A 17140-nucleotide genomic window follows, 5' to 3' on the forward strand; every position below is an offset into this window, starting at 1 on the left:
ATTCTATTCCTAAGTATGAAAGGCCACCGGCTTTATATGGTTCATTTATGCCATTTTACAGTCCAGGCGAGTAGGCCCTGATTCTGCCATTAAGCCTTTCCCTGCCTTCTGCCTCTGAAAGCTCCAGTCTGAGCTCGCATCTGTATCCATGAACTTTGTCCTACTCCCTGCGCGGCTAACGGTGCCTGACTCAACCTGTCTGCTTGCCAAAAACCGTATTTCACCTTCGAGTTTATCTGCTCCGCTCCCTATCCAATGCATTCCTGTCTAGTAGTTTAAGTAAACATTCTTCCAGCTACCGAGCAAAAGGCCCGGCTTCTCTGTCTTTATGCAAGTAATTCATAGCCCCGTTACTATGGAAGATTTCTGCCCTCGCATCTAGTGTAGACACTTAGACGCTTGTACACGCACTCACAGTCAGTATAGTCAGTATAGAATGAGATTCTATTCTAAAGAGACCTCTCTTTTTGGATAACATAGTTCTTTAAACATAGGATGTTAGATATGATTTGGGATTAGGTTGACATAACCCCAGACTTCTGACTCCACATATAGAGCTAAATGTCAAGTCCCCTTCACCCCCTAGTTGCACGTCAATCACACGTCATGCTGCTGCGCGCGCATCTCTGCCAAGTATTTCTGCTGACATTGCAAAATTCTTTCATGGAACCACCCTATTGTGACATCATACCTGATGACGTTCTTTAAGTTACGCCCAGTTACACCCATTTTAGTTACGCATGTATGTTTTATCTTTATTATCAATTGTTACGCCTCCTGCATCTGTTTCACTGTAATGCCTATTGTATAAAAATGATTACCTGTCAATAAAGTTGGTCCTTCACTTCCTGAACCTTCGTGGTGATGGAATATGGAGTCCATCAATTCGAATTGATTTTGGAATAAAGCCCGTTCCGAACCTCTAATACCACGGATTCTGCCTCTTATTTTACTGAGCTATTAGTATAGATTTTTCCGCATCAAATTAAGTTCCGGTAATTAAATTATTTACCACAGAACGGAGACCGCGTTGGCAACCGTTTTGGACAAACTCCGAATGCGAGCCGACGACGGCAGCTGCTCAGTTTTGGTGCTGCTGGACATGTCGGCCGCTTTCGATACGGTTAGCCACTCGGTGTTACTGGCAAGACTGGAAGGTTTGGGGATTACGGGCGGGGCCTTGGAATGGCTGAAGTCTTATCTGACTAACCGTCAACAGGCAGTGACCCTGACGCCATTCATCTCCCCTTGGTTCCCGGTTCGCCATGGAGTACCTCAGGGCTCTGCCATCAGCCCAATCCTCTTCAATGCATACTTAGGACCTCTGATCCCCTTAATAAAATCTTATGGGATCGAGGTAGTCAATTATGCGGACGATATACAACTGATGTTCTCCCTGGAAGGAGAGCATGCAGTCCCTTTAAACTCGTTCCAGGCTTGTATGAGGAAGGTCTCTGAATGGCTAAAGACCAATTCACTCCAGTTGAATGCCGGGAAAACGGAGCTCTTACACTGCGGCGCAGCTAAAATTTCCAAACTTCCGCTGGCCGAGTTTCGACTATGGCCAGAGGATCCTCCTGTAACCGCAGTAAAGTCAGTCCGTAACCTGGGGGTCATGATGGACGAAGACCTCCAGTTGCAATCCCAGGCCAACAAAACTATTGGCTCCTGTATCACTTTGTTGAGAGCTCTCCGCCAAATCCTCCCGCTCCTCCCTGATGAGACAAGGTCTCTGGTGGTCCAGAGTGTGATCCTGAGTAGACTGGACTATTGTAATTCACTGTACTTGGGTGCTCCACTTTCTATTGTGCAGGGATTGCAAAGAGTTCAGTCGATGGCAGCAAAACTGGCTCTCAGAAGGCAGCGTGAATCATCTGTCACGCTGGCACTAAAGGACCTCCATTGGCTCCCGGTTAAGAGGAGGATTGAGTTCAAGTTGTTGGTTATGGTTTATAAGGCCTTACATAACTCCGACCCGTTGCCTCTGCGAGATAGTTTTTCTTGGTACCAACCAGAAAGGCTCCTCCGCTCCTCTAGCCAGAGCCTGGCAGTTGTCACCAGAGTAAAATGTGTTAGGATGGGAGGTAGGGCTTTCAGCACGGTGGCAGCTCGTCTGTGGAACCAGATGCCCCTAGAGCTGCGACAGGCCAAAACGTTGCTAGGTTTTAGGAAAGATCTAAAGACCTGGCTTTTCCGTCAGGAATAGTTTGGCATCAACCCTGACCACCGGCCAGTCGTTTCTGTGTTGTCTCATGCTGTTGTGTCTCATAGCGCCAGGATACCCGTTGGGTGGCAGAATCGCGCGTTACAAGAGTCTATACAATACAATACAATACAATACCTATGTAGCAGCTGGTGCGAACTCATACGTATATGATGTTACGCGGGACGCGGCGTCACGAATCCGTCGGATACGAAATGCGCATCCTTTGCGAGTTTAGCAATATGGCGGATAGGATTTGCGTGGTGATGGAGCTTGGTACACTACCGGTATGGGAGAGCAGTTTTCTAAAAAAAAAAAAATATATACATATTTTTGGGGGAAGATATAAAACATTACTTATTTTTTAAAGTAAAAAAAGAAGAAGTATAATAGAGTTCCAAAATATTTTTTTTTTAAATTGAAAAAATATAGGTTTTTTGAACATTAAAATACGAAATTAACATTTAAAAAACCTTCGAAATTCACTGAAATAACCCTAGGTTTTATCAACGTAATAGGTAGGAATTAGCATTTAAAAAACCTTTGAAATTCACTAAAAAAACATTGGTTTCAGGGACGTTATATTTTGTTGGACATTTGACTCATATAAAACCAGAGAAATTCACCTGTTATAGTTAGTTGAGCTAACTATAACTCGTGCGCCAGCAATGCACTGCTGATGATGTCACATATTACATCACTCATGACATGATCAGTGACATCACTGATGACATCTCAAATGACATCACTGATGACATCATCCACGTGATAATCTGATGCACATACTGATGCCCTAATATAAACTTTGATACACCTGTTCTAAAATGCGGACTACAATTTTTGAAACTGTACACACAACAATGCCATATACTACATACCACTCACTGTTTCCTAGGTCTACACACACATCCAGTCACTTATACATGTAGTTACTCATCAGTACAGTAGTATGATATGCACTCATACATCTATACATGCAGTCACACTCCGCCGCTCATCCATAGAGTTCTCACAAACCTAGTCAGTAATGCAAAGAATCAATCACATATCCATTTACTCATGTATACAGTTATACACACCAAGTCCATTATTTATAGACACACAATATCACTTATTTATAGAGATACTAACACATATTTACTGTCTTATAAAATTACTGATACAAGCAGACACTCATTTCTACATGAACTCTTCAAATAACTTACTCTCATGTATAGTCATTTATATACTCCAACACTCACATATAGTGCCTTAAAACATATGTAGTTAGTCACACATATACCTCTGAGACATTCATTCACTCACCAACACACCCATACACACAGTAACTCATCCATACTGCCCTTCCCAGAAGAGCTTTTGAATCCATACAACCAGTGGATCACCCACTCAGACATCTATGCACAGAGTCATACACCCCCCACCCACCCATACAGACACTCAGGGACGCAAACAGATACTCAGACAACAAATCAATAACCCATATAGATACTCATGTAGCTATTCAGCAACCCATGCAGTTGCTTACACACCAACTGAGAGACTAATACAGACTTTCACACAGTGTAGTCACTAACCCATGCATTCAGTAAGACACGTTCAATCACTCACTTATAAAGTCAGTCACGCACCTACTAAATAATCCCTTCAGGCACTTGTAAATGCATTCATTCTTCAATACACCTTGGCATAGATATATAGGAAAAATATTTAAACTTTATAGAAACACACATTCACTGGATGATGTCATCAGTGATGTCGTTTGAGATGTCATCAGTGATGTCATCCATGATGTCACTGACCATGTCATGAATGATGTAATATGTGACATCATCAGCAGTGCATTGCGGGTGCGGGAGTTATAGTTAGCTCAACTAACTATAACAGGCGAATTTCTCTGGTTTTATATGAGTCAAATTTCCCACTAACTTTAACGTCCCTGAAACCTATGTTTTTTTTAGCGAAAATATATATATATATATATATTCACTGGAAAAAAACATCGGTTTCAGAGACGTTATAGTTAGAAATTCACATTTAAAAAAGCTTTGAAATTCACTGAAAAAACCATAGGTTGCAGAAATGTTATAGTTAGAAATTAGCATTTAAAAAACTATAGAAATTCACAGAAAAAACCATAGGTTTCAGGGTTGTTATAGTTAGCTGGCCATTTCACTCATACAAAACCATAGAAATTCCTCCGTTATAGTTAGTTCTGCTAACTATAACTCGCGCGCCCGTAATGCACTGCTGATGATGTCACATATTGCATCATTCATGACATGGTCAGTGGCATCACTGATGACATCACTGATCACATCATCCAGTGAATGTGGTTTAGTTTGAAATTTAAATATGTATTATATATATATACCAATCTGTATTGAAGATTGTGTGGATAAATAACTGTCTGGATGGAGGATTTAGTAGCTGTCTGACTGTCTGTTTAAGTGAGTAATTAAAAGTGTCTCATTTAATGCATGGATTAGTAACTAAACTTTGTGAATGTGTGCAACACTGTCTGTTGTTGTATAACATGCTGCATTAGTTGGTCACTAACTGCATGAGTGTGTATATTAGTTATTAATTAGTTGGGTGAGTATTTGTATGGGACACTGAGTTTGTGTGTGGTTGGGTGGGGTGTGTGTAACTATGCATAGATGTGTGAATGGTTGATTGACTAGGTGTATAGGTTTAAGAGTGTATGTGGAAACAGTTGTTTGGGTGATTGGGTGTATTTATTTGTGTGTTGGTGAGCGAACATATGTTTTAGGTGTACATCTTCAATAAAAAAAATAAAAGGCATTGTATGTGAGAGTTGGTGTATATAAATAAGTATGTGTAAGAGTCAGTGATTGTGAGAGTAACTATATGAATGAGTGTATAATTGTAATGGGGATTTTTTAACATATTAACTATGAGTTACTATGTGTTTGAATAAATGAGGTGTTGTTGGATAATTGTGTAAGTGAGTAAATGTAAGTGTGATTAATTTTTTTCATGAGTGAGTAGGATGACTGCATAACCAACTAAGATGACTGCTGATGTGTCAATGTCTATATATGTGTATAAATGCATTTGATAGTGTTCTATTAATTAGTGACTGCATGTATAAATGATTCTGTTGTTGAATGGGTAGTTGTGTGTGTAGACTTAGGAATCAGTGAGTGGGTAAGTAGTAACTGGTATTGGTGTGTCAATGGTTTCAAATATGGTACTCTGTATTTTACAGTGAGTGATAAAAGGTATAATAGTGTATGATGAGGTGTATCAGATTGTCACGTGGATGATGTCATCAATGATGTCATTTGAGATGTCATCAGTGATGTCATCAGTGATGTCACTGACCATGTCAAGAATGATGCAATATGTGACATCATCAGCAGTGCATTGTGGGCGCGCGAGTTATAGTTAGCAGAACTAACTATAACGGAGGAATTTCTATGGTTTTGTACAAGTGAAACGGCCAGCTAACTATAACACCTATGTTTTTTTTTGTGAATTTCTAAGGTTTTTTAAATGCTAATTTCTAACTATAACGTTTCTGCAACCTATGGTTTTTTCAGTGAATTTAACAGCTTTTTTAAATGTTAATTTCTAACTATAACGTCTCTAAAAACCTGTTTTTTTCAGTGAATTTCAAAGGTTTTTTAAATGCTAATTTTTAAGTGTGATAGTAGTTATACCTATTTTTTGTACTGATTTTCTACAGTTTTTTAACTGTTTATTTATAAATATTTTATTCATTAAATAACATCATATCATTTTCTGAAAATTGAAAAAAAAAGAAAATTCTAACTGAAATATTGATAGATTTTCATGTTTTCATTTTTTATTTTAATATATTTCTATTAATTTTTTTTTGGAGTCGCGCACTCAAAGCGTACACATCACAGTGGGTGCGCGCATTCTAGCCACCATTTTAGAAAAGTCGTGAAGGATCCGCGTACGGTGTGCGACGGCTGCGTGTTTTTCAGTTACATCACATACATTTAATATTCCGTGATGTGCACGATTGGTATGCGACCAGTCCGTGACTCCTGCTCCTGCGCATTTGCGACACATGCGCATTACGGTACAAGATGCTCGCACGGTTGCGAGTCCCGCATGACGTCATATACGTGCTGGGGCACGCTGGGTGCGCGACTCCCGCAAAAAATAATTATGTTCCAAAATGATATGTATGCGTCTTTAATACACATATTAGGGCAATAGATTATCTAAGATATTCATAAAAATAATATATTTGTACTTATAATAAACTTATATTACTTGAAAAAATATTTTCGCGAAGTCGGATGCGTGCATCGTGAGTGCAGAGAAGCAGGTCAGCAGAGCTGCTGTACAGCCAGAGAAACCAGGTCAGCAGAGCCGTTGTAGAGCCAGAGAACCAGGTCAGCAGAGCTGCTCTAGAGCCTAGGAAGCAGGCCAGCAGAGCTGCTCTAGAATCAGAGACCCAGGTCAGCAGAGCTGCTCTAGAGCCAGAGACCCAGGTCAGCAGAGCTGCTCTAGAGGCCGAGAACCAGGTCAGCAGAGCTGCTGTAGAGCCAGAGAAACCAGGTCAGCAGAGCTGCTTTAGAGGGAGAGAACCAGGTCAGCCGAACTGCTTTAGACCCAGAGAACCAGGCCAGCAGAGCTGCTCTAGAGCCAGAGAACCAGGTCAGCAGAGCCGCTTTAGAGCCAGAGAAACCAGGTCAGCAGAGCCGTTGTAGAGCCAGAGAACCAGGTCAGCAGAGCTGCTCTAGAGCCTAAGAAGCAGGCCAGCAGAGCTGCTCTAGAATCAGAGACCCAGGTCAGCAGAGCTGCTCTAGAGCCAGAGACCCAGGTCAGCAGAGCTGCTCTAGAGGCCGAGAACCAGGTCAGCAGAGCTGCTGTAGAGCCAGAGAAACCAGGTCAGCAGAGCTGCTTTAGAGGGAGAGAACCAGGTCAGCCGAACTGCTTTAGACCCAGAGAACCAGGCCAGCAGAGCTGCTCTAGAGCCAGAGAACCAGGTCAGCAGAGCCGCTTTAGAGCCAGAGAACTAGGTCAGCAGAGCTGCTTTAGAGCCATAGAACCAGGTCAGCAGAGCTGCTTTAGAGCCAGAGAACCAGGTCAGTGAGCTGCTCTAGAGGCAGAGACCCAGGTCAGCAGAGCTGTTTTAGAGCCAGAGAACCAGGTCAGCACAGCTGCTCTAGAGCCAGAGAACAAGGTCAGCAGAGCTGCTTTAGAGCCATAGAACCAGGTCAGCAGAGGGAGAGAACCAGGTCGGCAGAGCTGCTTTAGAGCCAGAGAACCAGGTCAGCACAGCTGCTCTAGAGCCAGAGAACCAGGTCAGCAGAGCTGCTTTAGAGCCATAGAACCAGGTCAGCAGAGCTGCTTTAGAGCCAGAGAACCAGGTCAGCAGAGCTGCTCTAGAGCCTAAGAACCGGGTCAGCAGAGCTGCTCTAGAGCCAGAGAACCAGGTCAGCAGAGCTGCTGTAGAGCCAGAGAAACCAGGTCAGTAGAGCTGCTTTAGAGCGAGAGAACCAGGTCAGCAGAGCTGCTATAGAGGGAGAGAACCAGGTCAGGAGAGCTGCTTTAGAGCCAAGGGACCAGGTCAGCAGAGCTACTCTAGAGCCAGAGAACCAGGTCAGCAGAACTGCTTTAGAGCCATAGAACCAGGTCAGCAGAGCTGCTTTAGAGCCAAGGGACCAGGTCAGCAGAGCTGTTGTAGAGCCAGAGAACCAGGTCAGCAGAGCTGCTCCTCTAGAGCCAGAGAATCAGGTCAGCAGTGCTGCTGTAGAGCCAGAGAAACCAGGTCAGCAGAGCTGCTTTAAAGGGAGAGAACCAGGTCAGCAGAGCTGCTTTAGAGCCAGAGAACCAGGCCAGCAGAGCTGCTTAAGAGCCAGAGAGCCAGGTCAGCAGTGCTGCTCTAGAGCCAGAGAACCAGGTCAGCAGAACTGCTTTAGAGCCATAGAACCAGGTCAGCAGAGCTGCTTTAGAGCCAGATAACCAGGTCAGCAGAGCTGCTCTAGAGCCAGAGAACCAGGTCAGCAGAGCTGCTGTAGAGCCAGAGAAACCAGGTCAGTAGAGCTGCTTTAGAGGGAGAGACCCAGGTCAGCAAAGCTGCTCTAGAGGGAGAGAACCAGGTCAGCAGAGCTGCTCTAGAGCCAGAGAACCATGTCAGCAGAACTGCTTTAGAGCCATAGAACCGGGTCAGCAGTGCTGCTTTAGAGCCAGAGAACCATGTCAGCAGAGCTGTTGTAGAGCCAGAGAACCAGATCAGCAGAGCTGCTCTGTAGCCTAAGAACTAGGTCAGCAGAGCTGCTCTAGAGCCAGAGAACCAGGTCAGCAGACCTGCTGTAGAGCCAGAGAAACCAGGTCAGCAGAGCTGCTTAAGGGGAGAGAACCAGGTCAGCAGAGCTGCTTTAGAGCCAGAGAACCAGGTCAGCAGAGCTGCTCTAGCTGACACTTACTGACTGACACTGACTAACTGACACTGACAGATTGACACTGACTGACAGTGGCACTGACTGACACTGACACTGACTGACACTGATTGACTGAAACTGACTGACACTGATTGACTGACACTGACTGACTGACACTGACTGACTGACTAACACTGACTGACACTGAATGACTGACACTGACTCACTGACACTGACTGACACTGACTGACTACTCTCTACTACTCTACTAGTCACTCTGTACTACTCTCTACTACTCTCAACTGCTCACTCTCTGCTACTCACTCTCTACTACTCTACTACTCACTCTCTACTTCTCTACTGCTCTCTACTACTCACTCTCTACTACTCACTCTCTACTACTCTCTCTCTACTACTCACTCTCTACTATTCACTCTCAACTTCTCACTCTCTACTACTCACTCTACTACTCTTTACCACTCACTCTCTACTACTCTACTACTCACTCTCTACTATTCTCTATTACATTCTCTCTACTACTCACTCTCTACTACTCTACTACTCTCTACTACTCACTCTCTACTACTCTCTACTACTCACTCTCTACTACTCACTCGCTACTGCTCTCTAAAACTCACTCTCTACTACTTACTCTCTACTACTGTCTACTACACTCTCTCTGCTACTCTCTACTACTACTCTCTACTATTCACTCTCTACTACTCACTCTCTACTACTCTCTACCACTCACTCTCTACTACTCTACTACTCACTCTCTACTACTCTCTGCTACTCACTCTCTACTATTTACTCTCTACTACTCACTCTATTACTCTCTACTACTCACTCTCTACTACTCTCTCTCTAGTACTCACTCTCTACTACTCACTCCCTACTACTCGCTCTCTACTACTCACTCTTCACTACTCACTCTCTACTACTCGCTCTCTGCTACTCTCTACTAGTCACTCACTACTACTCACTCTCTACTACTCTACTACTCTCTCTACTACTCACTCTCTACTACTCACTCTCTACTACTCTACTACTCTTTGCTACTCTCCCCTACTACTCACTCTCTACTATTCTCTACTACTCACTCTACTACTCTCTACTACTCTCTACCACTCAATCTCTACTACTCTACTACTCACTCTCTACTACTCTCGCTCTACTGCTCACTTTCTACTACTCACTCTACTACTCTCTACTATTCACTCTCTACTACTCTCTCTCTACTACTCACTCTCAACTACTCTCTACTACTCACTCTCTACTACTCACTCTCTACAAATCTCTACTGCTCACTCTCCACTACTCACTCTCAACAACTCACTCTCAACTACTCACTCTCAACTACTCTCTACTACTCACTCTACAACTCACTCTCTACTACTCTACTTCTCTCTCTTACTCTCTCTACTTCTCACTCTCTACTACTCTCTCTTCTACTCACTCTCTACTACTCACTCTCTACTACACACTCTCTACGACTTGTTCTCTACTACACGCTCTCTACTACTCTCTACTACTCACTATACTACTCACTCTACCACTCTCCTCTGCTGATGACGTCACATATTACATCACTGTATTTAGACACTTATTTACCCATGTCTTCTTCCATTAATTTTTAGCTATACATATACTACAAATATTTTTTTTCTCAGAAAGACACATATGTCATCAGTGATGTAATATGTGACGTCATCAGCAGAGGATTGCGGTCGCGTGAGTTATAGTTGCCTGCACTAACTATAACGGGGGAATTTCAATGGTTTTTCACGAGTGAAATGTCCAGCTAACTATAACATGTGTGAAACCTATGGTTTTTTAAGTGAATTTGCAAAGTTTTTTACTTGCTAATTCCTAACTATACCGTGTGTGAAACCTATGGTTTTTTCAGTGAATTTGTACGTTTTTTTAAATGCTAAGTTATGTATTTTTTTTTAAGGTTTTTCACCGTGCGCGTACCGTACGCGCACGGTGCGCTTCGCGCACCGCGCGTCAATCGCTTGCGCAGTTCGCGGAATTTTTCCGTTTCTACCGTACGCGCACGCTATGCTTACTCCGCGATTTTTCGGAAATTTTGGCCCTTGGGGGTCCTTCTGGGACCCCCTGACAAAGGCTAGGGGGTCAGGAACCCTGCCCCCTTTTCACGTTCTCCACCTTTGTTTTTCACCCCCTCAGACTGCGAGAGACAAAATGGCGGCCGACACTTCCTGGTTTCGACCGATTCGAATGTTTACTAAGATCTAACAACCAATCAGAATCGCGCTCGCGCACGGCAGCGTGCGTGTACGGTAAGTTTTACCGTACGCGCCCGGTGCACGCTTATAGATATATATATGCTTTTAAATGCTAATTTCTCAGGAAATACTGAACAGATTTACACCAGACCTGCAAAAGGCACATCCATGACCTGAGGAATACCTCTCTGCCAAATTTCAAGTAATTCTGTTCAGCCGTTCGGGCTGTAGCTTGGACTTAAGGTCCTATGGAAAAATGCATGGGGAAAATGCGTTTTGGGACCCCCCCTTTTTCTCAGCCCCCGCTTGACGAATCCCCTTGAGACTTTCAGGGAAGGAGCGGAGCGGAGCGCCCCACCTATTTTGAAAATTTCGCGAGGATTCGTCAATCGGCGCTAAAGTTATTCCAAATAGAAAGTTGCGGATTTCCTATGGAAACACGATCCTAAATATAACTATCTACTGGCGACCGCCAGTAGATAATATATATATATATATATATATATATATATATATATATATATATATATATATTTTCAAACCTCATTCAGCTCCTCCTGGGATATCCGCCCATAGTCTGGTGGCGCACGGGGCCGGTAGAGCCACAGCCGGCACAAATTATAAATCCAATTCCAAAGTAAAGCGCGCTCTCAGTTTAGGGTATAATAACGATCTTTTATTCCGACGTTACGCGTTTCGAGAGTAAACTCTCTTGCTCACACGTCGAATACCAGTGACCCAGTGCATTACATAGAGTTCGACAGCTCAACATAGAAAACAGACTCATAGTGAGGTAATGTTTCAAGGTACACATGGTCGCCATCTTGGAACATGTAATATTCTATACATACAACTATTCAGTGCCGTTATACCAACAGATATTAATGTTACATTGTAAAATCAAATTGGTGCATACACAATTAATGCCAAGTGGCATTTCGTTTCTGCTGATACAGTTCCTGTTCACTGTGACAACATTGAATTTTATTCGTGCACCTTTTGGTACGTATCTCGCATGGTATGCAGAGCTCATATGCTACAGACCGCTGTCTCCTAATGCGCGTCATAGCTGGAAGTTACTACAGACATCAGTATTTCTGATTGCATCAACGCCGAGTGGCGTGCAGTTAGGTAAATAATGCGCAGTGACCGCCTTAATCACGGTAGTCTACTTCTAACGTCCTATTGTAGCACCTATGCTATTGTTATTGCTCTAGTGGCTAATTGATTTGCGCCGTGTGGTTTGCGATAATTGAAGTGTGTGGCGCGCACAAATAGCCTTAATCGTACTAGTCTAATTTGAACGTCCTGTTGTGGCACAATTACTATTGCTGGCGCTCTAGTGGCTAAATAAACAATAAGGCATGGTACCGATAAGTGAGTAGCAGTCGAACAGTGAAAATTATAGTGACAAAATAAATGTGAAAGTCCTTATCTAGTTTCTTCTTCGGTGCTCTCCCTGGAGTATTGAAGAAAAGGGTAGGTGGCCCGTGAATGTGCTCGTGTTGCTGTGATGGGCCCCTTCCTTTCTTCCTGCATAGAAAGAGAAAATACACATTAAAATACATTAGAGCACAAAGTGTTCTCAGTCATAAAATCAAAACATGTTAATTGCATACGTAGGTACATTTACATACTCATCATGAATTTAACACAAGCGATCAAAAGCCAATCCACACTTATTCTTCTATCAGGTGAGTCGCCATCTCCTCATCCTGATTGTGTCCCTTAGGCTGCCTAGTTTCGAGGTCTAAGATCCATTTTGATTCCTTCCTTCTAAGGGCCAGCTCCCTGTTACCCCCTCTCTGTTTGGCAGGTATCTGTTCTATGACAAAATATTTGAGCAATCTACTGTTGGATAGATGGAATTCCGCAAAGTGGCGTGCCACTGGGTATTGGGGGTCCTTATTTGTGATGGCTCTGAGGTGTTCCAGGACCCTCTTTTTTGCCGTCAACGTGGTGCTCCCGACATATCTTTTGTTGCAGGGACACTCAAGTATGTAAATGGCATATGTTGTGGTGCATGTGAGGAACTGCATAATTTTAAATTTGGTTGTTTTGTATGGTATGCTGAATTCCTGAACCATACCGCTGTTCCTACAGGCCTTGCAGTGGCCACATGGATAGAACCCCCTAAGGTCATGTTGGCTCTTACTTGTCTGTTCTGTTATGTCTCCCTTCATGAGTATATCTCTGAGGCTTCTACTCTTCCGGTACGTGACTCTGGGTCGGTCCCAAATCTGTTTGCCTATTATGGGGTCACTTTGTAGGATGTTCCAGTTCTCATTAAGTATCTTGTATACTTTCTGGGAGTCTCCATTGTACGTGAGAATGACTCTACTTCCTGAGTCTTCATCCTGATTCTCTTTAGGTTTATCCTCCATGGTTTTTTCTCTTGTTATGTTTTCCATTTTGCTCACTGCTCTATTTAGAACCCACTCCGGGTAACCTCTTTCCCTGAATCTTTGTAACATGTATCCTTTTTCCTCTTGGTAGTGGGTGGTGTCACTGCAGTTCCTTCTTGCTCTCAGCAGCTCGCCATATGGAATACTCCATTTGAGAGTGTCAGGGTGGCTGCTGTGAGCATGAAGGAGACTGTTGCCCGCAGTCTCTTTTCTAAAAAGTTTAGTCTGCAGAGTGTTGGCAGTAGCCATAACTTTAACATCGAGAAATTCTATCTCGTCCTTACTTATCTTGTGGGTTAACACGATGTTATATGTGTTTTTGTTAAGTAGGTTCACAAAGTCTTCTGCCTCTTGTTCGTTACCCTTCCATATTACAAAGAGGTCGTCTATGTACCTGAGCCATGTGATAACCTTTTTGAAGTGGGCATTGTACAAGACATCACTGTGTATTTCCTCCTCCCAGATCCCCAGGAAGAGATTCGCGAAGCTCGGCGCGAAGCTCGTACCCATCGATGTACCCGTGGTCTGTTTGTACAGGTCTCCATTAAACATAAATATGTTATTCTGGAGACATATAGTCATCATTTCCGTAAGCATTTTCGTATGTTCCAGATACCTGATATCTCTTTTCTTAAGGTAGTGATTACAGGCTCTTATCCCTTGGTCGTGTTTTATGATCGTGTACAGTGAGCACACATCCATAGTGAGAAAATGGTACCCCTCTTCCCATTGCAAGTTATCAATTTTACACAAGAAATCTTTGGTATCACGTACATGGGACGGAAGTTCAGACACATATTCCTGCAAGAAAAAGTCCACATATCGAGATATGTTCTCAAAGGTACTACCAATGGATGAGACAATAGGTCTACCTGGGGGGGCCAGGGGGTTTTTATGCACCTTAGGGAGAAAGTATATTATGGGAAGCTTTGGATAGTCTTTCTTCAGAAAGAGATATTCGTACCACGATATTATCCCTTGTTCTTGCCATGCAGATAGACAACTCCAAGTTGTCGTTATGCTTTCGTTGTATGTCTTCGTGTTACTTTTGCAATAAAAAGCTTAATTGTTAAGCTGTCTTAGTGCCTCTTTAATGTAAAGTTCCTTGTCCTGTATCACAATGTTCCCCCCTTTGTCTGCTGGGCGGATTATGATGTTTTTATCATCCGCGAGGGATGCGATTATGTTTTTTTGTTTCACAGTTAGGTTGGATTGTTTAAATCTACTCTTAGGTTGTTGATGTTTATGTTCTAAGAGAGAATTCGTCACCACGTCCTGGAAAGTGTCCAGATTGTCATGTGGTAGGAGAGGATAAAATACAGATTTGGGCCTGAATTTAGTGTTTGCTGCTTTATCTGTGGTAATGTCCCAACATTCAGGTGAATCGGAAGTATCCTCATTCTCAGGGGTTCCGATATTCATAGCTAGATCCTGCATGGTTCTAAGTATGTTGGCATCCCCTACAGTAAGGGCGGGTTCTGGGTGGGTTGCATCCATTTGGGTATCATTCCTCTTATTGCTATTCTTCAGGATATGCCACTTTTTAAGCTTAAGTTTTCTGATATATTTGAACATATCGATGCGTGTTTCTGAGTAATTAAAGGTTCCTGTGGGACAGAATGATAATCCGAGACAGAGTGTTCTCTTTTCAAGAAATGAGAGTTGTCTGCTAGAAAGGTTAACAATTGTTTTATTTACCATTTCTATGTTATCCATTATGGTTGATTTCGATAGCCCCCACGTCTGGTTCCCATTGGCTCTGTTTCTCGTTCTTTTCTTGTTTCTTTGTTTGCGTCTTTGTCTCCTCTGTTTGCTCCGCCCCTCCCTCTTCCTCGGCCTCTTCCTCTTCCTCTGCTTCCTCTTCCTCTCTGCGGTGGTGCTGGTGGGGGGGATACCCGTCCCGACTGCCGCCCCCTCTTCAGCACCCGGAACTCGTCCAAAAAAGTTGCACGTTTGGTAATAATTTCTAGTTCTGAAGAAGTGCTTGTAGATTTTAAGGATATATCGGTATCTGAGTCGTCTGTAGTCATGGATGTTGTTGTAGTGGTTTGCACAGTTCCATCCTGGCTTGTAGGGGGTTCAAATGATTGGGTACAGTACATATGGTCGTATTTTTTGCTGTACGTTAATATGCGGCCAGACTCATAGTCAGTGCAATCACGGTGTAGCTTTCTTTGTTTTCTCATTTTAATATCTTCTTCGTGTTGTGTGAGTCTAAGTTTAAGGTCTTCTTTGAACTTCTTTATTGTGGTTTGGTCACTGTGCGCTTTAAGTTCTTCATCCATGTCTTTTAGTTCTTTCATTATGGTCTCCCTATCCTCCCAGGCATATTTCACTAATATGCACAGCATAGTTCTGGAGCTGTTGGCTGAATTCTCTGACCATTCTTCTAACATGCGTGGGTTAGGGGATTCGTAGGACGGGGTGGTATATATTCTCAACCCGCGTGGGACCATATTTTTGTCTATGTAGTCTTGGAGGGAGATGGCCTCCCACCATTTTGACGTCTCAGATTTTTTTAGTTTTTCATATTTCCTCAGTTTCCCAATTAGTGTTGTGTCCGTGTCTTGTTTGGCCATGGTTGTGTGCCCTTTTCCCGGGGCCCGTGCCAGCAGGGTTTGTGCTGCCAATCTGCGCTGTGCTTCCTCTTCCATGATGTGATAGACTGTACCTACGTATGAGCAACTGTTCCTTTCGTCAAGTTTCACAAATTCAGAGCAATTCCACACACTTCAATTATCGCAAACCACACGGCGCAAATCAATTAGCCACTAGAGCAATAACAATAGCATAGGTGCTACAATAGGACGTTAGAAGTAGACTACCGTGATTAAGGCGGTCACTGCGCATTATTTACCTAACTGCACGCCACTCGGCGTTGATGCAATCAGAAATACTGATGTCTGTAGTAACTTCCAGCTATGACGCGCATTAGGAGACAGCGGTCTGTAGCATATGAGCTCTGCATACCATGCGAGATACGTACCAAAAGGTGCACGAATAAAATTCAATGTTGTCACAGTGAACAGGAACTGTATCAGCAGAAACGAAATGCCACTTGGCATTAATTGTGTATGCACCAATTTGATTTTACAATGTAACATTAATATCTGTTGGTATAACGGCACTGAATAGTTGTATGTATAGAATATGACATGTTCCAAGATGGCGACCATGTGTACCTTGAAACATTACCTCACTATGAGTCTGTTTTCTATGTTGAGCTGTCGAACTCTATGTAATGCACTGGGTCACTGGTATTCGACGTGTGAGCAAGAGAGTTTACTCTCGAAACGCGTAACGTCGGAATAAAAGATCGTTATTATACCCTAAACTGAGAGCGCGCTTTACTTTGGAATTGGATTTATATATATATATATATATATATATATACAGCTCACAAAATCCCTTACTCCGTCCGGAGAAAAAGGCAACAGCACTCACGGTTTCAGTTTTTCAGGGCCAGTTTTATTCCTTAGCGCTTCACAGACGCGTTTCGGGGTTTCCCTTCGTCAGTGTGTTAACGATCTAAAAAGCGCGGCGCCATTTTTATATACAAATTTACATGTTTCAAAAAGGTTGCAAGCAAGGAAGGACTGACACGCCCCTACGTATTTCTTGGGCGCCATCTTTCAATGTGCAGGACACCACGTTAAACATACATTATTACAGTCAATTCATCGATATAATTCGTGTTGTTTAACAAATATTATTTTGTCATCAATAAACATCCTTAATATTATTGTCCTGACCATGATTAATACAAATCTCGCCGTGGATCGGCATACCAGCGGTTTTATAAACCGCCCATTGTCCTTCCTTGTGTGTGTTCATATAGCCGTATATCGGCTTTTTGGAAAAATTCATCTATATACATTTTGGTTTAAGAATTTT

The sequence above is a fragment of the Triturus cristatus genome, chromosome 2_1, assembly GCF_964204655.1.
Source record: "Triturus cristatus chromosome 2_1, aTriCri1.1, whole genome shotgun sequence".
In the NCBI taxonomy this organism is placed as follows: Eukaryota; Metazoa; Chordata; class Amphibia; order Caudata; family Salamandridae; genus Triturus; species Triturus cristatus.